This window comes from Phoca vitulina, unplaced genomic scaffold, assembly GCF_004348235.1.
Source record: "Phoca vitulina isolate PV1807 unplaced genomic scaffold, GSC_HSeal_1.0 scaffold5, whole genome shotgun sequence".
Lineage (NCBI taxonomy): Eukaryota > Metazoa > Chordata > Mammalia > Carnivora > Phocidae > Phoca > Phoca vitulina.
In genome coordinates, this window is record NW_022589708.1 from 6,383,016 (window position 1) to 6,394,597 (window position 11,582).

Here is an 11,582-nt window from a genome sequence, read left to right on the forward strand (position 1 = left end):
AGGGTTTGCCTTTCTTCTTTTTTTTTTTTTTTTTTTTTAGTAATTGGCATTCTTAAGCACCTGCAAAGTATAGCCCCAATGTTGTAACCACGAGAGAACGCAGTCTCTGCAGTCACCTGCCTTCAGCCCCAGTTCTGCTCCTTGGTAGCTGTGGGACCAAGAAAAAGGTACTAACCAGCATCCCTGTATGGGAGTAATTTGCCTGGAGCGTGTCTCATGCATATTAAGTCCATCAAGACAGTTTAATCATTATTATATTTATATATTAGTTTTATTATCAATATGTCTTTCAAAAGCAGAGATATTCTCTGTCGTCAAAAGTATTCTAATAAAGAATGATCCATGACCAGCTAGACAGAGCTGTCTCTTGTTTCCCTCTCACGGTTGGCAATCATAACATGTTTTGAACAATCATATTCTATTGCGTCAAAGTCACTGTGAAAAAGATTTTCAATAGGAGAGCAACATTTGTAATGCTTGTCACATCTTATTCCAATAGAATGTAAAAAATAAAAAAAGAGGGAAAGAAGCTGTGTTTAAATACACAATGATGTACTTTTTAAAGTGCAAAATAGAATATTCACGGTTGTAGGCAGGTTGTAGTGGAATAATGACCTCTTTATAGTATGCGTCATTGTGTCACAAACTAAAAGGCCAAATGACAGCCATAATGAAGTCTGGGGATATAACATGTCATTTCTCTCACTCCTTTTTGCCCGGAGGTGTCATCACTTAGATCTTGGAAATCCTGGGGCCAGACCAAAATTCTTCTGCCGCCCCTCACCCACATCACTAAAATCAGCTTACCATCCATTTGCCCAGGACATATGCAAGGATCTAAGGCAAAATGTTCTATCCTTTGGACATCAGTTAACTCAACTGCATTTGAAGCACAAACCTGTTCTCTGCTTCACAGGTGTGCTGTGTTGATCAAGCAAGACCTGCCCCCTTGACCGTGGACTGACATCATGATAGAAGAGGGTATAGTGGGGACATGTCTGCTCACCCACTTCGAGTGGTTACTAGCCGGGTCAGGTTCTTCATTTAATCCCCTTGAGGATGAGCTTCATTCTCTTTGTGACGTGATGTGTAAGTATCCATCCCACAAAGTTATGCCCTTATATTCAACATATGCTGATTCTTTCAACACATATTTATCTAATGCCTATTGTGTGCCAAGTACCGATTTATATACTTAAATAATGATGTATTAGAAATTGACCTTGAGGAGGACATCATCATCATCATCACTGCAACAGCTTATACTTTTTCCTGCAGTCATGATATACGTGACTCTGCTCTCACAGGGATTAGCTCATTCTGTCCTCACGTATTTCCACCTATATCACTGTGCTGGTAACACCATTTTACAGGTGGAAACCTCAAGGCTCAGAGAGCTTCAATGACTTGCATATTTTCACACAAAACCAGTGTGCTTTGATTATTATGAAATCCTGTTCTCATATCCTCAGTGTACTCTAAAGGTTTTGGGGTGGGACACTCCTAGAGGCCAGGGGGTATAGTCAGGGATATCCAGGCAGAGGACGTGGACCCCATTCCTGTTTTATATAATTATGTGAGCAGATGGGAAAGGCTAATGACTTTTCGTCCCAGTTGCATTAAACAAGATTAAAGATGCTGACAAAGACTTAAGATCTGTGCTGAGGACTTCAGATCTCATTACCCATATCCCAAGCCGCTGTCTTTGACTTGACATCATTCTTCTGGTCTGTACTATGGATTGCATATGCCTGTGTGTATGTATAGGTGTGTGCACTGCTGTCCGGTTCTCCCAATGATGTCACAGAGCCCTGAGGCCAGCTCCCAGAAAGTTTTGGTTTCCTCTTTATAGGACCCTAGAACTGACTGCAGCCTTTGGGTCTGCAGCTTGCCCTCTTAGGACCTGCTACTTAATTAACTGTTGATAGACCATCTGCGCTGTTCAGAGTTTCACATGGCATCTGCCGTGATTCACCTTGGAATCTTAACGTTTAGAAATATTTATCTACTCATGAGCAAGTTCTCAGGTAAACAGCAAGATCCAGGCATGAGCCATTATAGGAGTGTAGGGAATAAAAGAGCTGCATTTGATTAGTTTTAGTTTAGAATTGGGAAAGCGAAAAATGTATAGTTAATATAATTTGGAATTCTTCTGTTTGTCATATAATCTTTCTACACAGATTCTAGAGCACAGCACTGCATTCAGGTGTTTTCCCCTCGCGCTGCTTTGTATTCAGCCTTATTGCTTTAATGTTGTTCAACTTCAAAAGAGTTCTGGCAATTGAAGAGAATAAGATATGCAGGCATGTTGCAAATATGTTAACTACATTTTCAATATTACCAAAAAGATATTTATGGAAAACATATTGTTTTGTATATATTTTTTCTAAATGGGTTGAATGACGTTTTCCACTTGCACCCCAATGGTTCTTTGTAACATAAGTCATATCCCAAACTGCTTGCCGTTGCTATCACCATGCAGAGGATATATGTCATACATTTTCTCATGAATAAGTCTTCAGTCTGTTAACACAGTGAGCTAGTAATTGAGAGTGAACTGTCTCAAACAGGCACATATATAACAAATTAAAAACAAATATATGTATACACACACACACACACACACACACACACACACACACACGCACAATGTGCTCCGGATTACTTTAAATCATACTGTGGGTCACGTCTGTTTGTATAAGTGGTTTTAAGAAATTGTAAACAAGAAATAATATAAATCTTTAGCTTTCCTGTAGAAAGGCTCTTGGATATACTACTCTCTAAGCAATTTGATTCTTAATTTCTTAAAGCCAGTACATTTAGAACATTCTTTCTAATAAAAATAGACCATGACATTTGTCTATTTTCTTTTCGGAGAAAGAAGATGTAAACTCAATCTGTAAAACGTAAATAGCTTAATTTAGAATTACTCAAACGTGTTTGAAGAGCCATTGAAAAAGAATTTTAAAGACTTTTTAAAGATTTTAATGACACTAGAAATGGATCATAAAGATGTATAATGATACTATTCAAAGTTCTATATTGTTTTTGTCACTTTCTTCAAAAAAAATAGACTCTTACTCTCTGTCTTGGTTTCTTAATATCATGCTATGTGACTCTGAAAATCATTGAGAACGTAAGTACTGTTATTGCCATAAGCCGCGTGGTAATAGACACGAAGTTACCCAACCATAATGCATCACTCTCGACAAATGACATGTCAGCTGAACAGAAGGAAAATGGGAAGAAGTACTATGGGACAGCGAGGATGACAGTGACAAGGACAACAGTTATGATGATCAAATCAACAACCAAAAAGTAAGGTATCATCCTAAAAGAAATGTGGTGCTTAGGAAATTGCTATGTGATACTAAAGAAAACACATTTTTTTTTTTTTTTTAAAGATGAAAACGGTACTTTTTTTTTCTGAGTCTATTTAGCATACTTCAACTTTGACCTGACAGAACTTCTAGGTTTTTAGAAGTACTTAGCCAATCAGCCACGATTTTGATGAATTATGACAAGGTTTTGATCAGCATTATTAAAGGGCAAGGTGCTTCCCTTGCTGCTTTGGGGAGCTTTTGGGTTCAATTAGATGCTCTCTGACCATGTACACACGCCTACACCCTAGTCCTTTTATTTACTACTGGAAGTGGTTTTTCCAAACAAATTTTCTTCAATTTTCCCTAAGCTGTCTCTAAACTTCTTATAATGTTAAAAGCAGAATTAAAAGCGATCTTGGAATTCTGAAATTTATGTTACAGAGAAGACTAGTTGTACTGTAATTCTAAGGCGAAAATATACTTTAGCAACAATGCACTATCTTCTTATAGTGAACACATGGGGGGATTTCTGTAAGTAGTATTGCCAAAGGCTAGAATTGATTAGACTTTTTTTCTTACTAGTTTTCAGAAAATAAATTTAAAATAGTGAAAAATATTTAAACAGTACAAAGGTTTACTTTTCTTGGTTTTCTTCTTCCTTAATAGACAATTCTTTTTTTAGAATTATTTTTGGTTTTTCATTTACTTGCTGACATTGTTGGGGAAAGAGGCATTGAAAGAATATTACATACACTGGAAAAGAAAATTTAAGAGTTTAAATTATCTGGGATGGGTACTAACGGGAAGGGCACAGGACAGTAAAATGATCAAGGACTTCCTTCCCTTTCAGGGTCCATCAGGCCTGGATTTGAATTCTGGCTCTTCTGCTCATAAGTGGGAATCCCTGGAGTAATTGAATTAATTTCCGTTTGGTGAGCCTGAAATGACAGTAAATATGGTTACTTATCCAGCAGAGATGTTACCACATTCTTTGTTTTACAGGGATTGGGTTTGTTTTGCTTTGTTTTTTGTTTTTTGTTTTTTTCCTTAAGAAAATTTTCATGGTTTTGTTTTGTTTTGTTTTTGTATAATATGGCATTGAAACCTCTGAACAAATCCATATCTGGCCAGTGAGGCAGATGCTTTCTCCTTCACGTTTTTGGGTTACTGAGCAACTTGTCAGCAGATTAAAACAAAAATAACAAAAAAAGACAACCTTTTGCATGACTTAAGTCTTTCCAAGGCAGGTGCTAGAACAACACGCACTTCTGTCGGCTGCGAGCAATCCAGCCGCGCAGGACACCTGGAGTAGATGCACGCTGTGCCCGCTCTCACCGCGCTCCTGCTCGTTTGTGGCTGGTCTGCAGAGCATCTGGACGCTTGTGCGCAGTGTCGGGAAGAGGAGGAGGAGGAAACAGCAAGAATGCTAGGCTGGGAGGAGGAGGTCAGCCAAAGTTGTGCAGGGCAAGCCCGAACATGCCGCTGGTGCAAACCCACGCACCACTGATGTTCTTATAGTGGGAACATCTGGTGGAAGCCCATGATGGGGTCTTCATCGCCTCGAGCTGGCCCACGACTAGGCCGAGGATGCACCTTTCTGGCTGGGCTGCTGGTCCCATGCTGTGGTGCTGTGCTGGATTTTCTGCAACAGAAAGCTAGGCAACTTCTCCACAATGGCAGCTTCCCCTGGGATTGTTGTCCCTCCCATGGTTCTGGCGTTATGAAATAACTAGTAGTAATTCTGAACGAAGCTGGATCCAGTCTGTTCCCAAATTGGCTTGATTCCCATTATGGATCATCATGGGCCTCCCCTGAGACCTAGTGCTGACTCCAGAGTGGGCCAGGTAGCCCTTGCCCATCCCCTGATCCTTGGCAAGCGGGAATAGGATGTGGGGTGGGGGTGGGGCGAGCGGCTAACCCATTGGTAGAACTGGTGGGACGACTCGGGCAGGCTGGGCTAGGCCACACGGGGAGGGCCTGGAGATCCCCCATCTGGGTGGTCTGGCACAGGAGAGAAAGGCTGGGCCCCTGCACAGTGTGGTGGGATAGGCACCTGGTTGTCCCTCTTGTGTCCCCCCATAGCCCTGGCTCTGCACAGCTTTTGGGGGATGGGGCCCAAGGATGCACAGCGGAGGCTCCAGGTGGCTCAAGCTCGGCTCCTCCGGCCCAACCCGTACTGAGGACGCTAGCCCCAGCACTCACCCAGGGGCTGGCACTGATTGGGTATTTTTATTATCAGCTATGCATTGCATAAAATGTCTAATGGAACTGGTGTATAACGTCATGACTTGAGATGACAAATAAATAGAAGGTGATTTTTTGGTAGATTGTACAGTAGGGCTGTGGTGGAAATTATCAAAGCAATGACCTGATTCTATTCAGTAACTTCTAGATGTACCCCAAAGGAGAGAATCGGAAGACATTAAGAAGCTGAGTTATCCAGGGATGCTCGGATGGCTCAAAGCTTAAGGGTCTGCATTCGGTTCAGGTCATGATCCCGGGCCCCTGAGATCCAGCCCCACACCCGGCTCCCTGCTCAGGGTGCTTCTCCCTCTGCCTCTGCCTCTGCCCCTCCCCGCCCCTCCCCCCCCCTCCCTGCTGCTCCCGCTCTCTCTTTCTCTCTTTCTCAAATAAATAAACAAAATTAAAAAAAAAAAAAAAAAAAAGCTGAGTTATCCATTGGCTCCAGGCTGACTCATGGAAGAAATAGCAAAGAAGGAGAATTAAACTCCCAATGTTCTAGATAGGATTATCGCATGTTGTGTCAATTTCCCTTTAGTAGAAAACAGCATCTGTGGTTAACTGGGAAGCTCCCTGTGTTAACGGAAGAAAGTTCAAAATGTGGGGGGAATGATCATGGGCAGAATGGGGGAAAAGGGTCCTACTCAATCCCTAAAGAGAAGCATTTGAATGAGTAAAGGCAAATGGCTATAGCACTAAGAAGTGAGGACTGAAATTAGGAATGGAGAGAAATCAATAGCTTTGTTATTTCCATAGTAGGTCAACTCTGTTCTTCTTTTGGGGTCTTATCCTCTTGGCTCTTCCTTTTGGATTGCACTGTTCTGCTCACCTCTCCCTGGGAAGTCGGTATGTTTGGTAAACTAAAAGGGTGAAGCTCTCCTCCCCTTGAGAGTTGCTGCCTAATATTTTTCCTACCCCAGCAGAAGGATAAGTGGTACCAAGGTAACAGGCAGAGAGATGGAGATTTGGGGCTGCATACTCTTTTTGCAACTACTTTTTAATCCACTGGGGTTGATCTTTCAACGTTATAGAAGTGCTTCTCCAACTGAGCTTGCCATATGTGACATCATGTGCTGGTGTCCTCAAAGCCATGTGATCAACACACTACATTTTCCTGAAAGATTTGGAGGTGGGGGAGAACAATTTATATCACAACGAATATGGACACATTATGACAGAATATTTGAAACTCACATAAATTTTCAGGATAAAAACAAGGCTTCAAGAGAATGTTATATGTTCAGTGTGATGCATTAGACTCTGGGGGTGATGGAGATGGTCATGGAGAGGAGATGAGGAAAATGCTTGAAAGTCAATGTCCCATATTAACAAATGGTACATATTTGTGTATAGTGTACCCTTTAAACTGTATCTATTGGGAACCCAAGTCATTGTCATGGCCAAGACAGAAATATTCATCCTGGTCACCATCATCATGACCAAATATTATGTATGTAGTGATGCTTGTAAAATATAAATCATAGAACAAATAGAAGGTTTTCTTTTTTAAGATTCATTTATTTATTTGAGAGAGTGTGTGTGAGCATGGGGGGACAGAGGGAGAGGGAGAGAGGAACTTAAGCAGACTCCTCACGGAGCCCGATGCTAGGCTCGGTCTCACCACCCTGAGATCACGACCTGAGCTGAAACCAAGAGTCTGGTGCTTAACTGACTCTGACACCTAGATGACCCGAAGTTGTTTTTTTTTTGGTTTGTTTTTTAAAATGGCTCATCTTTTGGTGCTTAATTTAAAGCATTCTAGGTTGGTTGATTTATCTTTGTTAGAGAGAACACCCTTTAATTAAATATTTCTTTTATAAGACCTGCGAAGGTGTATACATACATATGTGTGTTTGTATAATTAGAATTCTAAGAAAATTAGTTCTTTCCCTTTTGTAGTGCATTCTCAGGTGAAGCTGTAGCACGTGAATGGGCATCTAGGCTCATAAATAATGGAATTACAGTGCTGATAACAATTTACTGTCCACGTGGTAGATCCACAATTGTTTGGATTAGTTTGTTTGTTTTCATCTGCTGATACTTCTCCATGAAAATTTTTTTAAACCTGTGGAAATAGAAAACTGGGAGAACTTCATTTGACAAACAGATGCCTGAATTGTGTTTCTCTACTCTTACAATGTTTATAATGCCTTAAATGTTTACACATGCGTAAGGTACAGGAAATTCTCAAAACGGTAACAATTTGTTTAGGCTGATCTAATTGGTTTATTGGCTTAGAGACAAGAGCTTTTGAAAAGCACATGTGGAACATCTTAAGGATTATTATTCTTTTTAAGTCTCAAGTAAAATGGAGACAGTAGTGCTTGACGAGTATCTCTCTAAGCTAAACAAGCACCACTGTGCAAATGTCTAAGAATATGGTGCGTGTGAAGGATTAACATCCATCTCTTACCACTAAATATCTCCACGTAGGCTCATCTCACCTCTTTTATCACATTAATTGCCACCTAATGACTCCTGAGTCTCTTTTGCTCTTCCACCTTCCCTGATCGTCGGACAAATCTTTTTTAAAATAAATACCATTTGTATCAGGTCATGCCTTAGCCTTACAACCTGCATGAGCCCCTGTTCCCGGCAATTTCAAGACCAAATAATTCTGCCTATATTTTTCAATGTGTAAAGTGTCTGTTATCTTTGTATATTTATTATTTACATTCCTATTGGTGGATCTCTGGTTAGAGAAATTGTTTTTATTTTCTTTTACTATAAATAAGACCATAGTCCCCACTTAAAATTGTTATTAACGCACATAAAATTTACAGGCGTGTGGTCTTCCCTAATACATGTCAGGTCTGTGAATTTATATAGAATATATATAAATTGTATATATACACACAGAATTCAATCATGAGTTTCTTGTAACTGATAAATAGTCGTGAACTAAAAGAGTATGACTTCAAAGCAATGAGCAAGATTGCTAATGAAAGTGTAAGGCTGAGCCCAATAAATGGTTTGATGAAAGTGCTTACCTGTAACACGTGTGGCCGTTAGCTTTCTATGTATTCACCACCATCATTTTATTGATATATGTGTAGAATGCCTTTTTGGAAACACTCGCTAGACTATTCGACCTCTCGGAGGTTGTAGAATGTTTTTTAGTTGTCAATATTTGCAATGTAAATTAGAAAAGCATAAAACTAAAACATGTAAATGCTTTTAGTTTCTGAAAATTTGCATTTTTTTTATTTTTTTATTTTTTGAGGTTGATTTCCTGGTACTTATACTGTTTTCTTATCCTTTATTCCAGAGAATATAAGGGATGGAATAAACATAAGGGAGTTAGATAGATCAGTAGAAACATTATCTTAAATAAAACATTTATTTCTCATTCGTGTAGTAGCTTTCCGTGAATTTTATGTAGTAAGTTCTTTCAAAAAACCCCAGTGTCCTAAAATTTAGGAAATGCAAATTAGAGATGAGGCTGTCATCATCATAAGTCCTGCTGTTCAAGAAAAGTTACATCGAAGTTGGAAAACAATTTTATTTTGATACATTCAATGATCACAATCATAGTATAGATAGATAGATAGATAGATAGATAGATAGATAGATAGAGATAGAGATATAACCCTATATATAGAGAAAGAGATATATATATAGATATATATACTTGGTCATTTGCAACTGTGAGATGGGATATTTGTTCTTTAAAAACTTTAAAAACCCATTAAGTCTATTGGTGACTCAGCTAAGACATCTACAAATGCTCATATGTAAATGGGTGTGCGGCATGTATCAGGCACTGCATTATTTAACAGGTTTGAGAATTCAGCGTTCACACGAAACTCTGTAGGTGTTAACAGTTTAGTTGATATTCTTAGTTCAGTTGGACAGTATGCATCCTCTTCGTGGCTCTTCCACAGGATAATTTTTTTTTCTAATTTAAACACAAGTACATTTTCGTTGTTTACCATTTGTGGAGTATATATAGAGTTTTTCAAATAGGCACACTAGAGAGTCTACAATGTGGTGTATTTTTGTCAATATTTGGAAATATTTATAGACAGAGCAGAAAGCATAACAAATACAACCAAAGACACTCGCACTATTATATAAACTTGATAAGAACACCGGCTTTTCAGTTTTGTTTATGTCTAGCAACTTAAAAAGGGTGTTGACATACAGGAGGTACTTAATAGGTATCTGTTGAAGGGGAAAGAAAGGCATGACATCCTCCGCTTTATGAAATAGTTGGGGTCTGATGGGCTGTTCTTAGTGCTGGCACCTGATGACGCCTTATTGAGGGACCCCATGGAGCTTAGCAAAAACCATCTGTTTCAGACCCCAGTGTTTCCAAGTTGAATTCCAGTACCAATGCTTCCACTAACTGTGATGTGGGCAAGATACTCAAACGTCTACAGCCTGAGGTGTCTCCTTTATGAAATCAGGATAATACCCTTAATTTTAGGATGTTGAATTAAATGAGTAACACATATAAATTGCCTAGAATAGTCTCTGGACTGAAATAGACACTCAGGAAGTCTTGTTATCATTCCTTTAATTCCAGGAGCAACCTGCGTACCTCATTGTGATGTCATACTTCGGTCTGTTACCCTTGCTTCAAGCTGGGTATCTCTGAACCATTCTTCCCTGCTTTGATCTAGTCTGTGACCGCTCTGTAAAGTGATCTAATGAACTAGCACCCCATTCAAGTACTAGTAAACAGACAGTGTTTTACTACTCAAAAGACAATTAGTTATTTTTAAAGGAAATTGTTGAGGATTTAAAAGTCTTACCACATTGGAACAAAGATGTAATGACAAACTTTTAGATATAGCATCAAGACAATGAGCAAGATCCTTTTAACTAGGAGCATGACCTTCCAAATGACATAATACCATTTGATGTAATTACTTGTGCCCTATATGAACCTGTGATTGGGATAAATGTTCTCAAATATTCTAGGATAAAAAGTTAATTTTTTTTTTTCTCACTGAAACCTTGACAACAAACTTGAGACATGTAAGTATCTGAGTAGATAAGAAGGTAGACTTACGGAGCAGCACTGACAGGCTTTTCTCTCTCTTTGGAATCTCCATACGTCATGGAGAAAGGGAAAGCAAGAAACAAATGTATGGCTATGATACCTGCTTTTGGAAAGTTCTAGTTACAGCTTTGAGCATAGCTGGTAGAATATGGCTACTGGTTAGGAAAACCTGGTAATATGAGATTGTGACTTTCCACTGGATCCATCTTTTGTCATTAAATACCAGATGCCCTGTAGAACAGGTCAAGGATTTCCAAGAGATGCTAGAACAGATATGTGAGAACACAGTTGGAAGAGATAAAAACTTGCCTTCAAAGATAACAACCATATCAGATCAAAGGTTGTTCCCATGCAGAGAATTTGGGAATTTACGTGTTGTAAATCTTAGCTAATGACTGACCGTGAGTACATAAAAGATATTTTAATAATGACAAAATTAGGATAATAAGACCATCTATTTCACAGAATTACTCTGAGTATCAATTAAGCTAATTAAGTTAAATAACACAGACCATGGAGTCTCCATCCCAGTCTGTCTCAATCTTAAGAGCATTATATGACCCAGTTCCAAGTTCTACTATCTAAGAAGGGATTTATGTCCAGGATCTTAACTTGGGGCATACAGTTAAAGGAGGACTTTACTACATCTTGGCACCTCAGTGAATCTCCTATTCCTAGGGAAGATACAAGAAAGTTATGTTAGTAGAGTAAAAATTATCAACATCTCACCAAAGTCACCAGCTATCTGTTACCATTAAGCAATTAAATGTGTGTTCACTGCCCACATTGTCTGAGATTCTTCAGAAGGCCCTGAGACATGAGGATGAACCAAGAAGGACACATACAGTTTTTGGAAATAATCAGCTATAAAAGAAGCTATTAAAAGAGCTGTAAAGAGAAATACATAGAATTCTTTCTGAGAACACAGCAGAGAATATTAGCTTCTGCCCAGGAAAAGAAGTAGGGTCAGGAGATGCTTTCACATTTCAAAAACAGTGAGTAAATGTTTT

General features: G+C 39.1%; 1 pseudogene; it reads right to left on the reverse strand.

The window, feature by feature from the left end:
- Positions 1 to 4,768: 4,768 nt before the first annotated feature.
- On the reverse strand, positions 4,769 to 5,112 carry LOC116631270 (annotated as a pseudogene).
- Positions 5,113 to 11,582: the final 6,470 nt, after the last annotated feature.